The sequence below is a fragment of the Urocampus carinirostris genome, chromosome 5, assembly GCF_059441175.1.
Source record: "Urocampus carinirostris isolate Australia breed hairy pipefish chromosome 5, RoL_Ucar_1.0, whole genome shotgun sequence".
NCBI classification, from domain to species: domain Eukaryota; kingdom Metazoa; phylum Chordata; class Actinopteri; order Syngnathiformes; family Syngnathidae; genus Urocampus; species Urocampus carinirostris.
The window spans coordinates 9,876,707-9,903,794 of record NC_142353.1 but is presented as its reverse complement, the minus strand read 5'-3'; the positions used below and the strand labels follow the sequence as shown (position 1 = coordinate 9,903,794).

Sequence of the window (27,088 nt, the reverse complement as noted above, 5' to 3'; positions counted from 1 at the left end):
TTCATTTTGCCTGCCCAAATCCTCCCCCCCCCTGCTAAAACAGACTCTGTTGGAGATACAGACTTGTAACTTGTAGAGTAACCTTCTGTGGCATTAATAAGTCAGCACAGTGAATTTGGTGTCATTTGGAGTTTTTATTCAGGAGTTAGCAGGGGGGGAGGATTTTGCCTGCCCAAATCCTCCCCCCCCCCTGCTGTTGGAGATACAAGTCAAGTCAAGTCATTTTTATTTGTATAGCCCTAAATCACGAAGAGTCTCAAAGGGCTTCACAGATTGTTACACTATATTACACAAACTATTTTCAACCGACAAGAGGAGTAGGTTATTCGTATGCAATGGAGTAGAAGTGAGTTTTAAGTTTAGATTTAAACATTTCCACTGAGGTTGCAGATCGGATCTCAGGGGGAAGAGCATTCCACAGCTCCGGTGCCCGGATGGAGAACGCTCTCGAACCAGCAGAAGACTTCTTTGCTCTCGGGGTCATCAGAAGACCAGCACTCTCAGATCGTAGGCTTCGGACCGGGACATAGTGGCAGATCAGATCTGAAAGATAAGAGGGAGCAAGTCCATGTATGATTTTGTACAATACTAAGAGAACTTTGAAGTCACATCTTTGGCTAACTGGGAGCCAATGCAGGTTAGCCAAAATCGGTGTTATGTGATCGTACTTTTTTGTCCTAGTTAAAAGCCTCGCTGCGGCATTTTGTACTAGCTGAAGAGACTTGATTCTGGACTTCGGGAGACCGGAGAGTAGTGCATTACAGTAATCGAGACGGGAGGTAACAAATGCATGAATTATTGTTTCCGCATCAGACTGAGACAGTATTGAACGGATTTTAGCAATGTTGCGAAGATGGAAGAAGGCAGTTCTAGTAATTTGCTTTACATGCATCTCAATGGATAGATCAGGGTCAAATATGACTCATCCATTTGCAGTAACTGTAATAAAAACCTCATCATCCAGTCCAGCGTGAATGTGGATCTTTGGTGGGACAAGTACACCGCGGTTACATTGGTGCCGTGACCCGTGACTTCTATCAAACTCGCCGAACCGAGGACTGTCCTACCTGCCACATCAGTTCACAGTATTTGAAATTTTAGTTACATGAGCGATATTGTTTAGCTCATTACAGTGCAGTGTCACAGTGATACGCAGGCTGCTGATTTATTTTGTGATTTTGACTTATTTACATTTTTTTCTGTTAATCTTTGAAACATGTTTAATCAGAGCAATGTGTTAGCTCCACAATTTGACACACCTATTCACTTTGGCAGGGGCAGGGGCATGTTTACCCCCATCCCCTCTGATGATAGTTCTACCCAGGTGGTGTTACACATAGAGTAGAGGCAGTTTCCAGTGTCAGCACCTATAATGCAGTTGACCAACATGCTAGCCCACCTTCACCTCAGGTCAGACCCACATCTACGCCAAATTCCACGAGTGACATTTCTGAGGGTTTAGCTGATCACATGACAAATATTATTCAGGAGATAGGACATAAATTGGCTTAAAGCATTTTCTCAAATATACAGTCACACAATATAGTAGCTCCTAACGCTGCTGCCACACAAGATGTAGCAAACAGATTGAGTCAGCCTAGTCATGTGTCAGATGGATCACAGGTTCAGGTGGTTACGCAGAGAAAGGTTAAGGAACCGCCGTCATTTATTGGGGATGGCTCAGACTCAATAAAAATACATGAGTGGGAAGATCTAATGAGGACATTTATTAAAAAGAGTAATGTGAGACTTGAAGAGCAAGCAGAGGAAATCCTTATGCATTTGAGAGGAAAAGCTAAAGATGTAGTTAGGTTTGGCATTAGAAACAGTAATATAGACGCCTATACCCGCCCTGACATGATTTATAGTCTTCTCAGGAAACACTTTAGCTGTACCGAGTACTCTGCTGTCCCTTTAGCTGACTTTTATTCAACTTTGCCCAAAGACCAGGAAGACCCCTATGACTACTGGCTGAGACTAAACAGAGCAGCTGACCTTGCCTCTGACTGCTCGAGTGAGCAGGGCAAAACATTTGACAACCCTGAAATAGAGGTTACTCGCATGTTTATTAGGAACTGCCCTTGCAAAGAACTGGCACTCACTTACAGATCTAAAACCATCGATAAGTGGTCAGCATGTGAAGTACTAGAGGTGCTGAATGAATACCACGCTGAGAAGAGCTACAAAGCAGCTTCCCTGCAACAACCTGCGAATAGAGCGGAAATTGCCGTACACAAAGCTGAGGTGAACCATGGTCCAACCCTCATGCACGAGCCACCTCAGACTTCGAGCACACAGTATGTCCCTCTAACGGACGTTATAAGTATGTTGGAGAAAGTTCTGATACGTGTTACCTCAAACCAGTTACAAGAGAGAAGGCGAGCTCCAACCAGGCGACCTGGAGACAGAATGAATGGTTTCACTGCCAAGCCATGTATCATTTGCAAAGAAGTCGAACACAGTGCTCTCTCTCATTGCCGAGACAAAAACCTTTGCTTTCACTGCCATGCCCCAGGGCATTCTCGACGTGATTGTCCAGTGACGAAAGTTGTCCCACTGCCTCAGGGAAACTAACTGATCTGCGCTTAGGGGAGAACAGTGCAGATCAACTGAGTATACCTCCCACCACTAATGTGATGCCTGACATGCAAGATAATAAATCAATTTATGAGTTGTATAGCAACACGATACCTCCATCGAAGAAGCTGATCTTTCAGGGTTTTCAGAGAATAGCGGAGACTGACGATCTGTTTTACACACCTGTACTTGTGCAAGATGGCCCCACTTTCAGAGCGCTGTTAGACAGCGGGTCGATGGCTTGTACAGTTAGTGAGGCAACTGCCAAGTCCCTGCTGCAGCACTTCCCTGACATGATGAGTTACAAAGCCGATAACTATGTCATTGTAGGCTGCGGTGGACACCAAGTTTCTCCCAGAGACATGTACAACATTCACGTCACAGTTTACGGATGCCAAATGATAATGCCAGTAATGGTTGTGCCAGGCCAGACAGAACAGATGATCCTTGGCAGCAATGCCATCAAATATATTTTGACTCAATTGAAAAGTACTGACGGCTATTGGAGATTAGTTTCCACTCCTGACAACGGTCTGTCCGATAACCACAGTCAATTCCTGTCAATGCTCTCTAACACAGAGAGATGGAGAGGTGATTGAGGTGATTGCATTCCAGACAAGGTAGGGACAGTAAAAATCAAGAGTTTGTACATCGTATCCACCTTGTTGATGATAAGCCGTTCCGTCTACCCTACAGACGTATACCACCAAGTCAGTATGAAAAACTGAGGACGACTCTGAACGAGATGGAAGAGAAAGGAATTATTCAGAAGTCGGCTAGCGACTATGCATCTGCGCTTGTCCTCATATGGAAGCGGAATGGAGAACTAAGGGTATGTACTGATTTCAGAAGGCTTAATGCGAGAACCATAAAGGATGCCTACCCACTTCCGCATCAAGCAGATGCTTTGGCCGCACTTGGGGGAAATGCCTTTTTCTCCACGATGGACCTGACGTCAGGCTACTAAAATGTCCCCTTGCACCCTGATGACAAAAAGTACACGGCATTCTCATCACCCTTCGGGCTTCACGAGTACAACCGGCTTCCTCAGGGACTTTGCAACAGCCCAGCAACGTTTATGAGGATGATGATGTCGATATTCGGTGATCAGAATTTCATGAGCCTATTATGTTACCTCGACGATCTGATGGTGTTTGCCACCACAGAGGAAGTTGCACTCCAACGCCTGCAGATGGTGTTTACTCGCTTCAAGGAACACAACCTCAAACTCGCACCCAAAAAGTGTTTTTTCATCAGACGGACTGTGAAATTTCTTGGGCATGTCATCAGTGAGGATGGAATTCGGACTGACCCCGAGAAGGTGAGAGCGATAAATGACGTACAAGTCGCTGACCTAATGGAGTCTGACGGAAAGACACCGTGCCCTAGTAAAATAAGATATTTTCTAGGCATGGTCATGTATTACCAAAGCTTGATTGAAGCATGTTCTGCGAAGGCAAAACCTCTGTTCAGGCTCACATCTGAATCTGGTGCCCAGCATAAGTGCAAGAAAGGCCGCAAACTAGTGAGGAAAGGTCAAGTGAAGCTGACGCCTGCTGATTGGTCCGTTGCATGCCAGAATGCATTTGAAACACTGAAGCACAACCTCGTGACAGGTGTCACTCTGGCCCACCCAGATTTTGATGCGCCATTTATTCTGGCTGTCGACGCATCCTTCGATGGGATTGGAGCAGTCCTGTCACAGCTGCCACCTGATGGAAAAGTAGCCAGACCAGTCGCCTTTGCAAGTAAAACGCTCTCTCGCTCCCAGCTCAACTATCCTGCACACCGGCTCGAATTTCTTGCCTTGAAATGGGCGGTATGTGATAAATTCAGCCATTGGTTGAAAGGAAGACACTTCACCACGTGGACCGACAATAATCCGTTAACATACATTTTGACCAAACCAAGACTTGATGCGTGTGAACAGCGGTGGGTAGCGAAGCTAGCTGCATACAATTTTGACCTGAAGTACATTCCTGGCCCAAAGAACATCGTAGCTGACGCTCTAGGCCGTGAGCCATTTGTACGGTCATGTGTGGGTCATCGCCTTGTTAACGAGCCCTATACCTCGCTCTTGGACCAAGTCAACAGGGTGAACAACAGTACTGTGCAAGAGGTGTTCAGAGTATCCAACAATTGTCACGCTGTTGTAGACAAGAGTGCTGGGACATCAGATGAGTCAGTAAAAAGGGCAATTCCATCAGGCTCCAATGGTTCTGTGACATCAGAAGAAGTTGCTGCTGTCCTCAGTGCTCAGTCCACTGGTGGCGTGGGTCAAGTGATGGGAACGGATGCCAACTTCAATCTTCTGCAGAAGGGAGATCAGTCAACGGCACTCCCACAGAGTCAGCTTGTTGGTTTACAAGAACAGGACAACACAATAGGCAGAACCATGTACTTTGTGCATAGACACAAGAGACCTACCAGGCGTGAGAGAGCTGTCGAGTCGCCTAGTGTGATGAAACTACTGAAGCATTGGAGCAGACTCACCATACAGAATGGCATGCTCTACAAAATAAGGAAAGATCCTCACATGGCCAAGAAAATCTTCCAGTTTGTGGTGCCTGATTCATTGAAACAGAAAGTCCTTCAAGGTTTACATGACTCAGCAGGTCACCAAGGCCAGAACCGTACTTTGTCTCTGGTGAGGCAACGATTCTTCTGGAATGGCATGGAACGTGATGTTGTGAATTATGTAAAATCCTGTCAGCGTTGTGTAGTAGGGAAAACACCGGAACCACACAACCGTGCACCACTCAAGAACATAGTCACCTCTGAGCCTATGGAGTTGGTCTGTATAGACTTTTGGACTGCTGAGCAAGAGAACAAGTCTGTAGATGTCCTGGTCGTAACTGATCATTTCTCCAAGATGGCACACGCCTTCCCTTGCAGGAATCAAACCGCCAAAAAAGTTGCTCGCCGTCTGTGGCAGGATTTCTTCCTTGTCTATGGTTTCCCTCGGCGTATCCACTCTGATCAGGGAGCCAATTTTGAGAGCAAACTGATCAAAGAGCTTCTAGAGATAGCAGGGGTGCAGAAATCCCATACGACTCCGTACCACCCTATGGGAAATGGTATCGCAGAACGATTTAACCGAACATTGGGAGATATGATCAGAACCCTTCCCCCTCAGCCCAAAGCAAAGTGGCCACAAATGCTGCAGCAGCTCACATTCTGCTATAACTGCACAGAGCATGAGACAAAAGGGTTTGCACCGTTTTACCTAGTGTTTGGTAGGATCCCTCGTCTCCCTGTCGATGTCATGTTTCAACATGCTAATACCAATGATGCTGTTGTCAGCTACTCTGACTTTGTAAGCCATCTGAAGAAAGATCTACATGAAGCTGCTCAGATTGTACAGAGGAATACTCTCAGAGAACAGACTCGCCATGCCAAGCTGTACAACCGTAGGGCCAAAGGATCACCCCTTGTCGTGGGAGACCGGGTGTTGATCGCCAACAGAGGTGTCCCGGGGAAACGCAAAGTTGCAGATAAGTGGGAGTCGACCCCGTATGAAGTCATATCAGTCAAGCCTGATCTCAATGTCTATAGAGTCAAGGATTGCCTGACGGGCAAAGAGAAGGTAGTTCACAGGAATTTGCTGCTCTCTGTTAGCTTCTTGCCCTGTGAGGATGATCTGGCCAGCGAATCTGAACACTCAGGGTGTGACGCTGCTATGCATGGAAGTGATGTATGCCCTGATTTACCTGACGCGGTTGAAGACAGTGATGTCCGTACAGTAAACTGGGTGATACAGGCAGGTGAAGAGCAAGTTCATCCAGAGGTGGAGGATAACTCACTAGACAGCAGATCTGATGCCCAGTCTGACTCTCTCACAGTCGATACATCCAGTCGAGGAAGTCAGCACATCCCTGAACAGGATGTTGACCATACTTCAAGTGACAATACGGAAAGCCCATCACAGTGCTCTGAAAACATGATCCCTTTGGGTATGGGCCCACCACACACTGTCCTCCCAGACGAGACCCCATTGAACACTGATCATTCGGACACAGACTCCCCTGATACTGACTGTTTAGACTTGACTGTCCCAGACCCTCAAGCTCAGGTTATTTGTGCTCAACCTAACCGTTATGGTCTTAGGGTCCGCCAGTCCATCAGGCCTCCCAGTCGTCTTATTTGTCAGATGAATGAGCAGTTTGTAGGTGACAACTCTGTGTCCGCAATATCTGCTAGTTCCTTGTTTAGGTTCTTTAGAGATGCACTTTCAGTTTGAGTAACAAAGCTTGAGCAAGAAACAAGAATTGTGCCTATGTGAGCACTTACAACTACAGGAACAATGTTTGATATTTCAGAGATGTAACAGGCATCTTTGAGTCTGTGCTTAGTTAGGAGTTTGATCGCCTCCTTTCTTTTCACACTCCTTTTGGGGAGAGTTTTAGAACTGACATGTACTTCAGTTTGTTCCTTGTAATACTGTACCAGTTTTCGTGTCCTCTTTTTCATCAGTATTTGCCTTTTTGGCATGTGATTTTTTTTTCTGTTTAGTGTAGCACTCCCATATTTAGCAGAATTTCAGGGGGGTGTATGTAACGGGTGTAATAATAACTTTTGTTTTATTGAAATTCCTGCTGAAATATGTGTATAGTTTTTGGTAAATGTCCTGCAATGCTGAGTCCAACAGTGCCATCTGCTGGTATGGGGTGGGGTTTGGTTTTGGCTTCTAACGTGACCAGGAGGCGGGGTTTGTTGTTAGTCTTACTAGAGAGAACTACAAAGGTAAGACATATCTTTTGGTGCTCCACAAAAGAAGTTAATTTTAAACATTATAACCCCAGCTGACAAATCTCTCACCATGCATAGTAATGTGATTGATATTGTCAAGCTGTTTAGGTTTATTTTTGTTTTGTTTCTGTTTTACTAAATATTAATTCCCCTTGTAGAGATCAAAGAGATCAAACCCAGCAGAAAAAAGCTAATGTTGTGACTCATCCATTTGCAGGTAAATTGTACCCATTTTATACTCATTATTGTTTTTATTCCTATTTTCTTATATACATTAAAAAAGGATGATGTTGGTTAAAATTCAGACTAAAGAAAAACATGTTGAATTCATTGTAAACGTTAAAAATCTACTATACGATCTCTTGTTAAAAGTATCTTGTTAAAATGTAAAGATGTAAAAATGTATTGTGATATTCTAAAATGTATTTTCTGTAAAGTGAAAAGAAAGCTCTTTGATATGCTTTGTTGTTAGTCTTACTAGAGAGAACTACAAAGAGATCAAAGAGATCAAACCCAGCAGAAAAAAGCTAATGTTGTGACTCATCCATTTGCAGTAACTGTAATAAAAACCTCATCATCCAGTCCAGCGTGAATGTGGATCTTTGGTGGGACAAGTACACCGCGGTTACATACAATTAGTTGTGATTGCAGAAATCATAGCGTACATTGACATTGGTGACTTTTGCATCCGCGTTAACAAACGCATTTTGTAGAATACGATCGCACTTTATTGTTTAAATAAACGCGTTATATAGACTAGGATCTCCCAATTGTTATAATTAGCTCACTTTATTTTTTAAAAAGCGTATTATATAGAATACGATCGCTTTTGTCAGAAGCGTACATTGACATTGGTGACTTTTGCATCCGCGTTAACAAACGCAATTCGTAGAATACGATCGCGCTTTATTGTTTAAATAAACGCGTTATATAGACTAGGATCTCCCAATTGTTATAATTAGCTCGCTTTATTGTTTTAATAAGCGTTTTATATAGAATACGATCGCTTTTGTTGGAAGCGCAGCAGAATGCGCGTTCACGCGAGGGGGGGAGGAATCTGCACAGGAGTCGGATTTGGGCACAACACCGGCCTCTGTAACATTCGTTACACCAGCCTTACGTCACGACACCTAAACATCACAGCCGTTGAAATGCAAAAAGCTTAGTTTAAAAAAACTAAATGAAAAATAAATACAACTATTGTTTTAATCTTTTCATATTTAACAAATTTGGAAATGGGGCTTACAAGAATTTCAATTGACAGCGGCGGCAGTAACATGAAACAATGAATGTAATGTAGCGAGCAGAGACGGGAGTCGTAGGCGGAGTGTCAAAAGAAGGTGCCAACGAAAGCTGCTTTAATGACATTTAAACTTGCAATCACAAAACAAAACAAGAGAGCGGCTCGAGCCGGCCGAATTGAGAGTCCCCCTAGGAACTCGCTAACTAAACAATGGTTCGGTGGGTGAATTATGTAAAACCCACTACAGTAACTTTATTTCGAACATGATCAAACAAAAATAAAACTACAAAACAGAAAACAAAACAAAAACAATGTTAAGGTAACATGTCCGAAAAGGAATAGGAAGAAGCATATGCTCATTTAATCCAACCCCCCTGACTACCTTAATAGTATTGTTTTACAGCTAGATCTCTTGTATATTTACTTTTAACAAACAACTGATGAATATACATACTACAGAGTCTCCGTGGATGCAGTAATCACTTCATCATCATCAGCAGTATCATTGGTAGTAACATAGATCACAATACGACAACTAAACGTCCAACACTCAAATAAAGCTACAGGAATATTTCATTTTCAATAAGAATAGTTACAAAAAGAAGGGAACAGTGTTTAGGATCTAACTGAACAAAGTACGAAGGTGAGAGGACTTTGAGTCTGGATGGAACAACAACTATGGAATGTTTTATCACCATTCAGCTCCAACAGAACAAAACATAAAAAACTGGGATGGGCTCCAGCACCCCTGCGACGCTACTGCGGATGGATAGATGGAAGGCTTTTTGACCATTTTAGGCTGTGTAAAGGCACTCAAAAGAAAACAAAATACAGCGAGAACACGAAAAAAGTAAAAGATAAAAAATGAGGGAAAACAAAAAAAAAATAAGAAAAAAGGGTAAAAATGAAACAAAATATAGGGAGAACAAAAAAAAAAGAAGGCAATGAAAAATACAAAAAAAAAATCTGATTAAAAAGGAGTAAACAAAGGAAAATAAATGAAATGAGAAAAAAGGTAGAAATTTTCAAAGATGCTGGAGTATGAAAAGAAAAATAGGGAGCACAACGAATAAGAAATAGGGGAAAAAAGTATCGTCAATGGCGTTTTTGCAAAAGGGGGAGATCATATGGATCCATCCAAGACCACGGTGGTGGCCAAAAGTCTAGAAAAGGAGGTTCTACGGTTCTTAAGTTTTGCCACCTTTCATCGGAATTTGATTTGAAATTATAGCACCTTTGCCGCACCCGTTTATGCCCAATATTAGATTTACCTGGTCTTCACGGTGCACTACATCTTTCTATAATCTTAAAACAACATATTCCTCTGCACCTATTCCGTGTTTGCCCAACCCTGATCGACTCTTTACTGTTCACGTTGAAGCCCTGTACATTTGGATAGGGACATTTCTTTCGCAAGTCTCTGCCTAGGATGGTGAGCAGCATCCGTGTGCCTTCCTATCCAAGAAATTCTGCAAAGCCGAATAGAATTACAACATAAGTGATAGGGAGCTATGTGTGCCCTGCAACTGTCTGGGAACCAGTTAGGGGTTTTGGGAATTTGGGAGGAAACTACAGTGCCCTTAGGAAACCCACACAGGCATGAGGAGAACATCCAAACTCTGCATGGGGAGGCCGTGGGAGGTTAAATAGAACCCTCGACCTCTGCAACGTGGGGCTGCGCGCTAACCACCCAGCCGACATAATAAGTAACCCTGTTTTGGAGGATTTTGTCAGCAAAGTGTTTTTTTATTTGAATCTTTAAACTTGATAAACACTTCCAATGTCCAAAAGATAAATAGAATATACTTAAGAATCCCCCCCCTTGTATTGAAATGAAATGATCTGCATTTATATAGCGCTTTTCAAGTCAATGACTTCCCAAAGCGCTTTACAATGTGCTCCACATTTCCCAATAGCGGCCTTGCAGCTTATTGGGGGTATTAGGGGTTCATTGTCTTACCCAAGGACACTTCGACATGTAACACAGATGAGCCGGGATTCGAACTGGGATCCCTTGATCCCAAGACGAGCGCTCTACCTCCTGAGCTACTGCCGCCCCGTATTGAATTTCCATATCATAATTTATAGTTTTACTTATTTAATTTACTATTTTATTTGAATTTCTACAGCACTGTCTCTGTTGTTTGGCTGTTGATTTTGTTGGCATGGTGTAAAACTCAATAAAAAATAGCAACCAAAAAAAAACCCCCCCGCACAAAAACATGGTATTAATCATGCAGTAGGAAGCTACCAAAAAATGAAATATAAAAAAAAAAAGAATTTAAAAAAATCTATTCATTCTAATATATATGGTCCTCATTCAGTTTACTACTTTATTTTGGACAGACCTAATTATTATTGTAGCATGTTGTTTTAGGGGGGTGGATATGTCCTCAAAAAAGAAAAATACTCACAAGCAGTACGACTTCTTAGAGAGCGACAGTCGACACCCGTTTTATTGAACACCACAACACTTCGACACACACTTCTGCAAGTTATTTAAATATCAGATTGGCAAAGGATCCCAGCAAATTGGTAGTCCATCTGTTGATAGCACACACACACACACACACACACACACACACACACACACACACACACACACACACACACACACACACACACACACACACACACACACACACACACACACACACACACACACACACACACATATATATATTAATATACATAACCATATGTAATAATTCACCAAGAGAAAAAACACAAAAGTAAAATAAGATAAGTTATTTCTCTAGTTTTTATGTCATTTAGTGCAGTTAGTAAAACGCGTGTCGAGAGAATGTGCTTGCACCGTCTATTGTTTTAGGGCTTATTTCCTGGCGAAACAAAAATTGTCGTTTTTTCTTTTGTGTCCCACCGACATCAGTGAAAAGCATATTTCTCCCCGATGGCTGGAGCCAGAGATGCCTGCCATTAAAAAGGAAGAGTACTTATGGCAGTACATTTTAAAGAGGAGGGGCAGATGCCACAGCACATTAAAGAGGAGGAAGATTTTACAGAGTTGCCTGTAACAAGGGATCATTTAGCGACTAAAGATGGAAGTCACTATGAAGACATAAAATGTAAAGAACCCCTGAGCAGCAGCTCGTCATCAAACGAAAACAGAACGGGATGACGTGCCCCAAGAAATGTCAGACCGCTGGTTATTTCCTTTGTCAGATAATGATGACACTTCTTTTTCCACTCACAGTGATAATGACGAAAAATCAACATGTCACCCTGATGGAAAATGCTGGGTTTGTTCTCATTGTGGAAAGACATTTAAATAGAAATATGCTTTGAAAATGCACTTTGTTGTCCACACTGGTGTCAAAGCATTTGCCTGCTCAGTTTGTGGTCAAAAATGTGCTTTCAAGGAATATTTAAGAATACACAAAATGTCTCACACTGACAAGAAACCTTTTGCCTATTCAGATTGTGAAAAAACTCGCAGGAGATACTTAAAAATACAGTCAAGTATCCACACAGGGGAGAAACCATTTGCCTGTTCAGGGTGTGGTAAAAAAATGGCCTGCAAGCAATGCCTTCAAAGACACACAAAAACCCACACAGGTGAGAGGTCTTATGTTTGCCCAATTTGTAGTCAAAGATTTGCTGAGATTGGCACTTTAAAAAAAGCACACAATAACCTACACGGGTAAGAAACACTTTTCCTACTCAGTTTGTGGACATGGATTTACTCGGAAGGCAAACTTAGACACGCAAGAACTCACGGTGGTGAGAAACCTTTTCCCTGCTCATGCTGTGATAAAAGATATCCTGGAAGTGGGGATTTAAAACGCCACTGAAGAACCCACACAGGTGACAAACCTTTTGCCTGCTCAGTTTGTGGTCAAAAATTTACTCATAGGGCAGGCTTACAAAGACACGCAAGAAACCACACTGGTGAGAAACCTTTTTTCTGCTTAGCCTGTGGTAAAAGATTTAAAGGGAGTTTGGACTTAAAAAAACACACAAGGACCCACACAGGTGAGGAATGTGTCTTTCGCGGTTTGTAATCAAAGCTTTCCGACTAATGATACAAGTGTGTTGTTGAGAATATCAGTGATGACTAAATAATAAATACCATAGTTGGAATTGCATACTGTATTTTCCTATGACCTCATGTTTATATTTAAATTTGTCACAAAATCTGTGATGCCAAAATCTGATCAAATTCAGCATTGTTAAAAAGGGGCATTAAAGGACTCAGTTCTTACTTTTGCACATGAGTAACCGTAGAACCACCCAAAAGTGCGGTTAGAATGGTTCATGTAAAGACAAACCTTCCGGTTCTGTTACATTTGTACTTATTTTCTCTTTATCATTTGAACAGTAATGTTGAAGTGTTATTGAAGATGTTGCATCATGAAATTAACAAATGGCTATGAACTTGTACACTTAAATATGCATTTGAATGCATCGTATGTGTAATTCAGTACTGTAAATAGATCCGAAACTTGATTTTACATTGTATTATATGTCATTTTTTAAAAATAATATTGATACAGTATACTTTTGAAATTTCAATTGTCTACTACAGTTATTGAATACCTCATTAAACTTGCCTTTGCACATATTTAAAAAAAAATGACACATAGGCCTATTTAAAGCGTATGTCATTTGTCTTTTTTCCAGCTACATGTCCAGTGATTGAAATTGACTTTGAAAAAAGTTTGGGATTTGATAAATTTGTCTAACTCCAACTTAAAGATGATACATAGGACGAGGAGCACAGCATTTAAATAGGAGGGCATAAGAAAATATGGCAGGTTTATGAGTGCCAACAAAAAAACATGATTGCCCTGGGTTCAGAAAGGTACAATCTTAAAAAAAATGATAGAAAAGGCATTACAACATTGGAAACCACGGAAAGATACAATTATGTAATGCTTATTAGTGCACAATTTCCATAATAGACAAATAAACATATGTCTTGAAGTAAATGTTACATTTTCTAAATAACTCCCAAATTATGATTGTATAGCCCCAAATTGCCATTGATAATCAAAAATAAAATAACTATTGATTTGTTCATCACTTTTCAGGCACTGATTGCAAATGGATGTGCTGAATAAAAACATTCAATATACAGTTAAAAAAAAATCAAATCCCAGTTTCATCTCCACCCACCAACCCAGACCACAAAATACACGAACACACACCATTGATAAAATAAAAACAACAGCATTATTGTCCAAAATACTAACTTTGTACTCTTAAGATATTCATTTTACGTATACAAATTGACTTTCACGGTTCATTGATCCCGTAACCACCTAGGTCGTTGGAGCACCATTTCCTGTGGTGTGTCTTGGGCAGAGCCTGGCAGCGCCCATCCCTCGCCAGGCCGTTTTTTTGGTTTGGTTTGTTCCCCAACATGAAACGGATGAACCATTTCTATCAACAAGTTTTCTTACACTCGTGGCAAGGCTTAGCACCGAAGGGCAAGTTATCTCTTTCCACTAGCCAATGCATCAATAAATTTCTTCTACCCCATCAGTAACTTCCACACTGTCTCTTCTGCAGTTTTGTTGGAATTTGAGGGGATCTTTGCTCTTGTAAAGACTCATCAATATATTCATAAATAATTACATATTTTGCATTTTTAGCCCTGTAATCTTCTCTGAGTGGCGTTTGGTTGGAAGAATATACAGTATTCAGGCAAACAGCCTCTCACCTAATTTTGTCGATCCCTTGTAGCTCACTTTTGGTGCACGTCCTATCCTACTTTAAATTTTTATTGGGAACATGTCTGTATGTCTCAGGTTATGCACATTATATTGGTGTTAAGAGAGGGAGAATTGAATAACAAATCATTGTTATGGGGGGGCGCGGCGCGGGTCACTCCCGGGCCGCGCGTCGGAGCGAGTTCGGCGGGCGCCACGCGGCGCGGCGCGACGCGAGAAAAGGCGGCGGGCGTTGTCGCGCTACCTCCGTGCGAGCGGGGTAGCGCGCTCGTCCGACGACCCCAGTAGCGCGGCGCGGCGCGACGACAGGCGACCGCCAGCGACGGGCGAAAGGCGGCGGCCGTGCGCGGGACCCCCGTAACCGGGGAATCCCCCTATGCCGACGACCCTAGCTCGGCGCAGTTCTCGCGCTTCCGGCGCGCGCTTCCGGGGCGGCACTCGCCTCAACGACCTCCCGTCCTTTAAAGGTAACGGTTCGGGCCGGCGCCCCGGCGTCCGTCCGCCCGTCGGTGTCGCGTGTCCGTGCGGCGCGGGGCTGCTCTCGGCGAGGGTCGCCGAGCAAGCGGAACCCCGCACGGATCACAACGGCCGTATGGCGGCGGCGTCGGGACGCCCGCCCGAGACGAAGGTTCAGGGCGACGAAACGGTGCTCCCACCGGCTACCTTTTTCCCCGGCCAAACGTGTCCGGGGGCCGGCCCATGGAGTTCGAGGAGTCCGGTATCGGCGAAGAGTGCGGCGTTTTCGGCTGCGTGGCGGCCGGAGAGTGGCCCACGCAACTGGAGGTGGCCCAGGTGCTCTCCCTGGGCCTGGTGGCCTTGCAGCACAGATCTGATCTGCCACTATGTCCCGGTCCGAAGCCTACGATCTGAGAGTGCTGGTCTTCTGATGATCCCGAGAGCAAAAAAGTCTTCTGCTGGTTCGAGAGCGTTCTCCATCCGGGCACCGGTGCTGTGGAATGCTCTTCCCCCTGAGATTCGATCTGCAACCTCAGTGGAAATGTTTAAATCTAAACTTAAAACTCACTTCTACTCCATTGCATATGAATAACCTACTCCTCTTGTCGGTTGAAAATAGTTTGTGTAATATAGTGTAACAATCTGTGAAGCCCTTTGAGACTCTTCGTGATTTAGGGCTATACAAATAAAAATGACTTGACTTGACTTGACTTATAATGATGTAAGATATGATCATATATTTATATAATTAATTAAAGAAGTCATGTTTATTTGTATGGGCAGCACGGCGGCGCAGTGGTTAGCGCTTGTGCGGCACAGTTCATGTCATGGGAACCTGTCGTGGGTTCAAATCCAGCTCCAGACTTCCTGTGCGGAGTTTGTATGTTCTCCCCGTGCTTGCGTGGGTTTCCTCCGGGCACTCCGGTTTCCTCCCACATTCCAAAAACATGCATTTCAGGTGAATTGGCCGGTCCAAATTGTCCCTAGGTGTGAATGAGCGTATGAGTTGTCTGTCCCTGTGTGCCCTGCGATTGGCTGGCAACCAGTTCAGGGTGTCCCCTGCCCACTGCCCGGAGATGGCTGGGATGGGCTCCAGTCCCCCCCGCGACCCTAATGAGGATAAGCGGTACGGCTGATGAGATGAGATGTTTATTTGTATAGCCCTTAATCACAAGGAGTCTCAAAGGGCTGCACAGACCACAGATTATTGCAAACCACAGACTATTATTACACCATCCCCTGATCTAAAACCTACATGAGGGCAAGGAAAAACTCAAAAACCACAACATGAGGAAAACCTTGAGAAGGGACCGCACATTAGGTAATACCCATCCAGGATTACCAGGCTGCGATGGATGTTGCCATAACAAATAATACACAGATATTGTCAACATGAAATATAGGTCATTCATATGCTATTGTAAGGTTCTAACCATTATTATCCTGAAATCTGACTCCAAAGACACTTCACGTGTCTTGTCTAAACCCTTACAGTTGGAGCATGTTCAAAAGTTGGAGATATTTATTCAGCTGAACGACGAGTATAGTCCACATATCAATTTATTCAGCCTAATCAAAGAGTTGAACAAATCAGTCCTTTCTGCCGTGCCAAAATTACGATCGTGAGCAGAAGACAAGGGGGTTCCAGCTTTGTCCCATGTTATAACCCATGCAGATGAAATGTTCACGCCCCATGACCAAGCCTCTGGCTGATTGGTCCGCGCCGTTGTTGATGCAAATTTCCCAACCATGACTTGAAGAATGGGAGGAGGGGTGATAAGTCATCGCCCTCGAGACAGGATTGTCCCAGGCACATATCCAACACCCTAGGCGAGGTGATAAGTCATTGTTATCTACACAGAATGGAAGGAAAGGCACATTCCACCGCAAAACGCGGTTTACGACACCCTTCTCTCACAGTTTGCCCTCAAACACTGAAGTCAGATTTTAGAACAAGTATATTTGACTTTACGTAAGTAAAAACAGTGTATAAAATAGTATATAACCTCACTATGGAAAAGAAGCGTTTTAAGCCTAGATTTAAACAGTAAAATATTTAAATTTGATTAGCAATATTGTAGTAATTATATAACTAAATTATTAAATGTATAAATTATTTTAATGAGCAAACAATGATTTATTAATCCTTGTTTCAAAAAGGTTTTGTAAAATAATCGACCAGCAGGTAGAAATTGAAAGCTGCGTTGTTTCTGTCATGGACTTTTTGGACTATTTTACAAGCTTGAGACGTCGTTGCGGTCATGCACTTTACGGACAAATTTCAACATGTTACCTATTGTTCTCTTTTATTGATGTTCACTATGTTTGTGTGCTGTTGTGAGACCCTTCTCAAGGTTTCTTTTTTTCCTCACCCGCATTTTGCTCGTTCGGGGCAGAACACACACGCCAGCATAGATGATAGGACCTATGAATATAATAGCAATTGTTAGCAAGACATTGGTTGAAAAAAACAATCTATTCTTTTCAAACAGCACCTTGGTTTTGACTCCACCTGGTAACGGTGTTATTCACTAAGGACAAATAGCCCGAAATAGACGAATTTTGGCGAGTTTTTCATTTCTTTTTGTAGTTTCAAAAGGTTGCATTGATGCAGGACGAAAACATTGCTTATGGTAACTGATATTTAAATAAAAAATGAGATCTAATATGTAACTTTAAATCTTATTAACAGCAATCCATCATTATCAACTCAAAAATCCTTAGAATTAAATATCAATAAGTGGATGTGAACTTGCAAAAAAAAAAACCAAATAGCATACGTTCTTCAAATTGCTTTACTATGAGCCATTTGTTATTTTTTCCACGTGACGTCAATTGAGTACTGTACATCAGAAAATATTGAGATTTCCAGAAGATACCGACAAGAGTACATTTCATTGTAATTTTCTTCAATTTTATACAAAAGAAGATTGCTACAATCCACACTTTGAAAGATTTACATGTTAACCCTCCAGACCTTCAAAGACTTATTTTCGAGCATATTTTGAGGACCAAAGACATCAGTGTACATGTGAACACCAATATCAGAATAAAACCCTTCTCAGGACGTTCTCCTTGTTCAAACAACAAACTTGATTTTAACAGTTGGCGCTTAAGCTTTGATCTGCTTCTCAAAGATGCAAAGGAACCGGACTCATGCAAGTCCAGAAGACTCCTCAAAAGCCTTTCTTCTACAGCAGGTGACTTGATTAAACATCTAAAAGCAGAGTCACTTCCTGAAAAATTCACTCACTACTTCATGTTTTGTATTGCTGGTTCACTCCTCCATGGATTTTGAATTAATTTGGTCTTTATTGTTAGTATCATTGTGTCATCCATTGAGTTCTGTTAGACAGCACACTATGGGGACAGATTAAGGAGCGCACTTTGTTGGGTGGGTGCGACTGTCTGTGTTAGCCTGGTTTGACTGTGTGGAAACTCGAATAGGTATGTGTAAACTCTCAATCAAACAGTGGGCTGACACTGCCTCAATCTAGGAAGCATAGCGACTGCTAGCTTTTAGCAGCTTGTTACATTGAAAATAAATTAATCAATTAAATTGGACTCAAAGGAAAGTCCGAAGAGTGCAACAAATTGTGATCAACAGCTTGTGTGTAGTGGGATTATTACCGTGTTCCTGAAGCGATTTGGTTGGCGTCTGGGAGAAGGCAAGTGCGGTGCAGCTGGTCCGGCTTACTGCCAACAGCTAGGAAAACAACTCTTCAAAGCAACCGCTGCAGGACCCAGTCTCTTGCAAACGCCAGGTACATTAGCCATGGAACAGATGACTTTGAGGGACCGCTCATGGGAGACTGCTACATTCGGGACGGTTTTAAAACAAATCAGAGAAATCGGTTTCAGCCAAGCCCAAAACAAGTTTAACCACAGTCAACTTAAACGTTTCCCCACAAATGGAGAACCTATAGGGTTTTCATTGCATGCATATTATTATCATGTGCCTTTCCATTTCAAGTTATTCTCCCTTGTGCTTTCTCATGTGTTTGGTCAAAGAGTAATTATAGGAGAATGCTTTACAGCAAACAGAGCAAGAAAATTATTTCCCCCCCGTGTGCGTTGTCATATGTGAGGTCAAATGACCCCTTTGAGAAAATGCTTTTTCGCAAACTGAACAAGCAAAACGTTTTCCCCCCGTATGTGTTCTCATGTGTTTGGTCAAAGAGTTATTATAAGCAAATGCTTTTCCACAAACAGAGCAAGAAAAGGATTTCTCTCTTGTGTGCGTTGTCATATGTGATGTCAGATGACTTGTTTGAGAAAATGCTTTTCCGCAAACGTCACTAACAAAAGGTTTTTCGCCTGTATGTGTTCTCATGTGTTTGATCAAATCAGCCTTGTAAGGAAATGCCTTTCTGCACACAGGGCATATTTTGCCACATATTTGGGTATTTTTTCCGGGAGTCGTTTTCTTTTTAGAAATTTCAGGGTCTTGTTTACAGTTTGTGCTGCTTTCTTGGCCATCGCTGTAATAGAGGGGAGCCAAGTCTCCATCTGGTGGCTGTCCTTGATATATGACGCCACTTATATACTCTCACAATGAAGCTGTGAGGGCTCAGGTGGGTCATTGTTGTAGTCTTCAATATCCGCATAGATGCCCCTCGGTGGCGACTCGCCAACATCAAAGACCTCTTCTCCCTTTTTAACGTGACAAAGCTGTGGCTTTTTTTCTTCTACTTTGACGTTAGGCAGCTGAGGATTCTTCTGCTCTAGGCTTGAGCTTTCACCTCTGTATTTTGGTACATCTTCATCTTGGTGATTTAGGAGGGGTTGGATGTCTGGAAGACAAAAATAGAGTTCAGATTCCATATTTCTAATTTGAGCTGGTATTATATGAACCATGTGTGGACCGGTACAGAGGCTTTTGTAGACTTTAAAAGGATCTGGAAAAAAAAAAAAAACCCAACAACAATGTTTTGGGTTCAATGTAGCAGCACGTTCTGTTATGTAATGACCCGGTTCTTATTGTACACACAAAAGATCATTATTACTCATTCAGTGCCATAATGTATAAATCCGTTTTCACAAGCGTTGTCCAATAAACCCAAAATACAAACATGTTTTTTTTTTTTGGGTGTTTTACTTTAAAAACTATTATAAAGGGTTTAGTACAGCTTATCACTAAGTATCAAGCCTCTGGGGATGATTTCAGTATAAAAAAAAAATCACCCGTACATAGCAAGAGTTGCTTTGATCAGATCTTTGTCCACACATCAAGGAAGCCCCCACGTCCTAGTCTTACTTCGTGTATCTAGCAATTGAAGTGTGTAGGCAGCCTCGTATGGTGAGTATAGGTGTAGTGAAGCAGTGTGGTCTGAGCGAAGATACGGATCAGCGCAGACAGCTAACTCTTCTAGCTTTTACTTTCTAAAAAGATGAAAAAGTCCCTTCGTCATTGTCTGGGCAGGGAGGGGAGGAATGACGTTTTAGAAAAGTCGGCAGGAATGTAATCGCCATGGTGACTGCAAACGTGTGATAACGTCACCGGAAACATCAGGCGCCGTGAAAAGTTCTTGTTTTCTGCTTTTGAAGAAAGTGACCCTATCATAGTGAACTTGATCATTTTAAGTTTCTGACAAAAGATGGTGTCCTTGAGCCACAAAGAAAATGAAAGGTACCTTGGTGATTTCCAATTTAGTATAAAACATCGCCTTGCTAGCAACGATGTGAAGGCTATAATATCCTTTTTGGTGGAATTGAATGAAATCGAAGTGTCTGTCACACCAAATATTATTATTGATGGGTAAGGCTCTAAATTCTCAGTAGAATAGTGTTAAAATAACCCCTCCAAAGGTTGGTACAGCCATAGAACATATGACTTAATTTGCGAAGGGAGCCATGGCATTCATCACACAAAACCAGGACATTTGGATTTAAGCGAGAAAGTTTGAGTACAGGATTGGTCACTCAATGTCAGTATTTAATTGTAGAGCAGGGGTCGGAAACATATAGCTTGCGGGGCATATATGGCTCTTTTATGAGTACACATGGCTCAGAGATAAAATAGAACTTGTGCATATATTTGATATATTAATAAACGCACTGTCTGAATGACATATGCACACTGGAGCCTTTACTGATACGCATGGGCTTTGGTCCAGTGTATATTGGACACAGTTTTAACTACAGTTTACAGTCAATGTGTCACACTAACAGACCCCATTTTGGCTGTAAATTGCTAAGTAATCCTTTATATGGAAGCTCCTTAAACAATCTAAGTTTCTTGTTGAGACACTTTATGATGAAAATCCACAAAACAAGCTTTAACCCAAAACAAAGTTTTTACCCAGAGGATCTAGCAAAGCTCCTAGAGCAATTTGATTGCGTGAGTGATACGAATGGGCGGGTCAATGCACAGGATTAAATGCGTACACCCTATATCGCCCAGCGCTGACTGCACTGTAGGTGAATACATTTGTATCCTCATTTGCAGTATTTCATGACATTTTTACGAATAAAACTTTGCTCGCACCTTGTTTTGAAACCATTGTTTTGGTCGAAAATGTCAAAATGAGCCTCAACCTTTTTAGGTAACTGCAGAATGGAGATGAAGTGGTATATTTATATTGATAAGGGACACAGGGACTATCATTTCTAAGATTTAATCAAACATCACACAGTGAAATAAAATGTGCTGAAGAATTAGCTTTTGTATGGAGAGCGGGTTTGGTGGTTTAATTTAATTTTGTCCTAAAATATATGGTGTGGCTCTCTCAAGAAAACAAGAAAAAAAACAAAATATATTTTGCTTTTGTGACTCTTTGGGTGAAAATGATTCAAAGACCCCTGTTGCAAATTTTGAATTCAATCTCTTCTGCAATGGGGTTAGTATAGGCAATGGTTGCGAGTGTTGTACTTGAGATAAGGCTGGAAAAATAATAATGCTTTTTGACATACTCTATAATCAAGAACCTGGAAGTAACTAAAAATGATACCCTTATCCTGTCACACACCAGACATCGGGTCCAATAGTGAAGGAGGGAATATGTGATAGCTAATAAACGAGTAAGACGAGGAAGCAGGGAAACTTTTAAGGCGTTGTCTCAAATTATATAAAGTTAAATTGTAGGTCTGTGTGCCGACCTTTGACACTGATGACAATTTGACTCTTGCAACCCGTTTCCAGTTGCCGTTTTAGGCGGACGATTTCCTCCTCGTACGAAAGGATCCTTTCTTCAAACAGCCCGAAAAATTCGTCAGCAGCAGCGATCAGTCGCTCCCTTACCATCTGCTTTGACATTTTACTTTGCCAAAAGTTCCACGGCCAAACACATAAAATGCTTGGTCCAAACTCACTCGTGCAGCGTAGCGCCGAAATTTACCAATATGTGCGGACTTCTGGTTAAGGGCGGGTGGATCGATCCAAATATCGAGATTATCGAGACTCAGAGAGTACTTGGATTGGAACGACATTACTGTATTGTTTTGCGATCAATACTGTCTTACAATTTAACTTTAATGGTGTTGTTAGTGGTTTGTAATACATTTATGCAGACATTACAATTTTCAGACTCTATTCAATTGTGAATACACTATTTGCATGTCTGATTTAACTTTCAAAATATTGCGCAATTAATGGTAAATGATCTGACTTTATATAGCGCTTTTCAAGTCAATGAAGACCTCCCAAAGCCCTTTACAATGTGCACTTGCCATTCACACACACTCTCACACACCAACAGCGGCCATGCAGCCATGCAAGGCGCCGACCTGCTTATTGGTGGCATTAGGGATTCAGTGTCTTGCCCAAGGACACTTTGACATATAAAAGGTACAGTACTGTATTTTACGATGGACCTTCAAAATACCCCCATGTGATTTTATTCAAACGTAAAGCCTTTGGACCTAGAACACGGATGGAATTAAAACAGGAGATAAAAAACGTATTTGATGGGACATCACTGTAAATATGGGGTACGCTGATTTCACCGCTAAAATAAATCGATGCATTGATAAATAGTTACTGATTTTAGCTAACCTGCATTGGCTCCCTGTTAGCTTACGATGTGATTTTTTTGGTTCTGTTGGTAGTATACAAAGTCATGCATGGACTATTTCAGATTTAATTTCGCCCTATGTTCCGGTCCGGAGCCTTCGCTCTGAAAATGCTGGTCTACTAGTGATCCCAAGAGCCAAGAAGAGATCCGCAGGTTCGAGAGCGTTCTCTTCCCCCTGAGATTCGATCTGCAACCTCAGTGGAACTTTTTAAATCCAGGCTTAAAACACACTTCTATTCTATAGCATATTAATAACCTATATTTTATGTTGACTATATCTGTGTATTATTTGTTACTGCAACATCCATTGCAACCTGGTCAACCTGGAAGGGGGTTACCTCATGTGCGGTCCCTTCTTAAAGTTTCTTCATTTTCCTCATGTTGAGGTTTTTGAGTTTTTCCTTGCCCTAGTGTAGGTTTTAGATCAGGGGATGCTGCAATAATTGTCTGTGGTTTGCAATAATCTGCGGTCTGTGCAGCCCTTTGAGACTCTTTGCGATTAAGGGCTATACAAATAACCATGTCTTGGCTTGACTTGACTTGATTTTCTGTATGAAGAATTATTTTGTTGTAATTATGGATTTCCTGATTATTTACTTTACCTTCAGCTCTATATAAATGCGCTGGATTATAATGTGCACTTTTTTTTAGTGCGTTTTATAGTCCAGAAAAAAAAAATTATTGTCTGATTTACGTCATTATACAGTCAGTGGCGGTTCTACACTAAATTACTCCCTGCACGAGATCACCATCAAGCGCCCCCACCCCACTCGCAGAATTATTTATACTTATTTTTTTAGGCCTATTTAAGTTTTCACTGTAGTTATTTTTTAAAAAGAACATTTTAGTACCTAAAATCGTTGTGCTGTTTATATTGTAGTAAAAAACACTCAAGTATTCATTGATTATGACATTTCTCAGACAAAAGTATCAGATCAGTATCGATCGATACTACACTTGTGGAGTGGATCGATAGCAAAATCCCAGTATCGTCCCAACCGACTTCTGGTGTTTTCTTCTTTCTTGACATTCGCGAGTTGACAACTAGAGCCCAAGACGCTTTACTGCTACCTTGTGTTCTTGAGTATTGGCAATGAAAGTCCTTCGTTAAGACCGTACAGAACAAGTCAAGAATCCAGTCTTTAGTTGAAATTAGGTATGTGTTTCACAAGTAGTGTTTTTTAAAAATGAACTATTTATTCATGCATTTTGTAGTTCATTTGTAGTTGCACTGAAAAGTAAATATTTTTAACAGAAATTTTCTTGTGTCATGCAGGGATTCCAGTTTAAAGTTGCTTGGTATAAAAACAGTTTAAGTGAGTTAAAAGTTCACGGCATAGTGTAAAAAACAGCAATGTTATTGTAGTTCCCTCGAATAATGAAACGCATTAATTCCATTTGTGCGCCTCATTAATAGTACCATACGGATCAAAAGGACCCCCAAACCTGTCTGCTTCCTGCTTTTTTGTCTTCTTTTCAATTATTTTTTTCCCATTTTTCCTTTTTTCCCTGCTTGCTTTCTTTTTCTTCATTTCTCTCTCTCTCTTTCCTTTTTCTTTTTTCTTTCTATCGTTTCGTTCCAGCTTGTTACTTCTTTCTTTTGCATTTTTATTTCGTCTTTTTTTCAGACTGCTCTCACCACTACATCCATTTTTCTTTGTGTCGGCAGAGCTTGTCTGTGGGTGGGCCTGGTAATGACCATTCAAGGTAGCCTGTTTGGGCACAACTACCATCATTCATCAGTTTGTTAAGTTTGTGACTTTTCATTTGACTTGTGGTAATTTTTATGAATTTTTTGGCTGCGACCTATAAGATTGAAAATGTTACATTTATTTTACAATAAATCACCTTAAATAAAGTGCAGGAAATAAAGACATAAACCTGTGCCTTTAATATGTCACAAAAGCAAATGACGTAATGTAACCACCGCAAAGTTGATTTCCAACAATAATATAAAAATGTCAAAACAAAAAAGTTTTCCCCAAGTATTTAGGGAGAAAAATAGTATTAGTATTGTCACGCAAACGTCACTGCCCATCCCTGCCGAGTGTAACAGAGTTGAAATTTGATTGTTTTGAATGTTTTTTTGAATTATCACAAAATCTGTGTTTTTGTTGTATTACTGTTAATATTCCGGTACCTCATTCAGTTGTTAAGTCATGGGCGTCTGCGACTGTTTTTTTCGTTTGGCATTTTATGGGCTTCAGGCTTGCCGTAGCTTAAGTGAATTAGTAAGCGTTGAAGATAATTGCAGTCGTGAACAGAGGCCCCTGACTTTTGTATTGTTTTGTTTATTGAATGCAGGCAATAAACCCAGAGATTGTGAAACCTTGTGTCGTGCATGAAAGAGGGTCGCTACACTGGTGCCGTGACTACACAACTGGATCATTTTGATCAGCCTCTGAGCAGATCCCGGCGTTGCTGCATATTCTTCTTGTGTCCACTCGAGGGTACTGTTGCACTGCATTGGCGCTTTGATTTCGTTTTATGTATTTGTGCCACTGTGCATTTGCTATCAATACGTAAATTATTAGTTCATTTCTGGTTTTTATTTTATCCCTTTTTTATTTTCAATTCTTTGTATAGATAGATAGATAGATAGATAGATACTTTGTTCATCCCCGAAGGGAAATTCACATTTCCAGCAGCATCCCTGAGCTGAGAGCAAACAATCGAGAACAATCGAAAATAACACGGGAGCTGCTGGAGTGGCTGCCATTCGTGACGGCGCCGGAAGAAACGATTCAATTTGAATCATGTACAAACAAACAAACAAAATATTTATGTTTCAATAAGTGGAAAATGGGGGGAAAATAATTTCTCATACTGAAATAACCAGGTAAAACTAATTTTAAGTTACCTGTCCAAATGAATGTTGTGCCATCTCACCTTTCCCACTCTCTCTCCTGCAGTTGACTTGCTGCTGCTCGCTCCTGAAACTAATACTTACCTCTTTGTGTATTGCCTGCATATGGCGACACCCTGGATTGTAGGATTTCTTGAAGACTCTCCCCAGTTTGGAGCTACAACTTGTGGGAAACTACTACATAATGGTGGCGTACATGTTAAACTACGTAAATAAACACGTTTGAAAAAAAAATATGGTGTAAGATTATTTTGTATTTTGTAAGGGAAAATACGACAGTTTTACTGAAAGTATAATGGCTGAAGGATATAGTAGTCAAAATGGCGATTTTCAGGGCTTTTCTATTGGCAGGGGTGTTCATTTTAATGGTTTGAATGCAAACACACTTACTAGTGGGTATGGAAGTGAAGGTGTAGGTGGTCTCCAAGAACATGTTAGTGATGGGAGGGACAGGGGGCGTGGTATGAGCCCAAACTGGTCTCCAAGTGAACAGTTCTTGAGGGAGAGTGCACAGACTTCAACCCCAATGAGTGATAATATTGCCCTGCAACACCTGACTGACATGGTAGGCCGAATTGGAGAGCAGATAGGCAACTCAGTATTGGCTAGTCTGCTCTCTTCTGGTTTCATTGATCGCACACATGCACATGACACACCAATGACTGGAAAAGCAGCGACTGTTATGACTAAAGACGACCCTAGACCACATAACACAACGCAGGAAAACACTACACCGGTAATTGTCCATGTCAAGACTGAACGTGAAATTGTGACTTTCAGGGGAAATGGTTCTGACAAGTGTTCAATTCAAGAATGGATCACCATGACTAAAGCCCAGCTTCGGAAACAGTCTTATACAACAGCTGAAAAAGCAGATGAGATACTAAGCAGGCTTTTAGGGAGGGCAAGAGACGTTGTCAGAGTAGCTCTCAGGAGTGATGAGGCACTTGATGTGAGGCAAGACCCAGATATCATTTATGACATTCTAATACGATACTTTAGTCATTCCTCGTCAACTCTCCCGTTGCAAGATTTTTACACCACGCTACCCACGCCAAAGGAAAATCCAGTTGACTACTGGATCAGACTAAACAAAGCAGCAGACACTGCTGATGAGGGTTTGCGTCGCTTGGGCAGAAAAATGGAAAACCTTGGCGGGGAAGTGGCACAAATGTTTGCAAAGTACTGTCCTGATCCACAGCTATCGAACATTTTCAGATGCAAGCCTGTTAATGAGTGGACCTCTAAGGACGTTCAACTCAGGATAGATGAGTATCAAAGGGAATCAGGGGCGTCAACTAGGTCTTGCAGTGTCCCTCCACTGAAGAATTACCCGACTGCAGTGCTTGACAGTGAATCTTCTTGTTGTTCCTACTCTGGCTCTATAGAGACGGGTCTCCAGTCCATTTGTCCCCACCATGTTAACCCCGATCCATATACAGATTTTTCGTGTGTTCGACAGCATGCCCAGCGCCCACAGCATGTCTCACCG

General features: G+C 41.8%; 1 protein-coding gene and 1 long non-coding RNA gene across 2 annotated transcripts in view; one reads left to right on the top strand and one right to left on the bottom strand.

Annotated features, from left to right (window-relative positions):
- Window positions 1-58: 58 nt before the first annotated feature.
- Window positions 59-18,686, bottom strand: LOC148365157 (uncharacterized). The gene is made up of 3 exons (XR_015850474.1): window positions 18,349-18,686; window positions 17,091-17,143; window positions 59-543 (listed from the first exon to the last, which is right to left on the bottom strand). It is a non-coding gene; the product is annotated as an uncharacterized LOC148365157 (long non-coding RNA).
- The window catches only part of LOC148365156 (uncharacterized), a 21,113-nt gene continuing 12,175 nt past the window's right edge, over window positions 18,151-27,088 (top strand). Inside the window, exon 1 of the mRNA XM_088335607.1 lies at window positions 18,151-18,482. The gene's annotated coding sequence lies outside the window, so the exon portion shown is untranslated. The remainder of the gene's footprint in view (window positions 18,483-27,088) is intronic.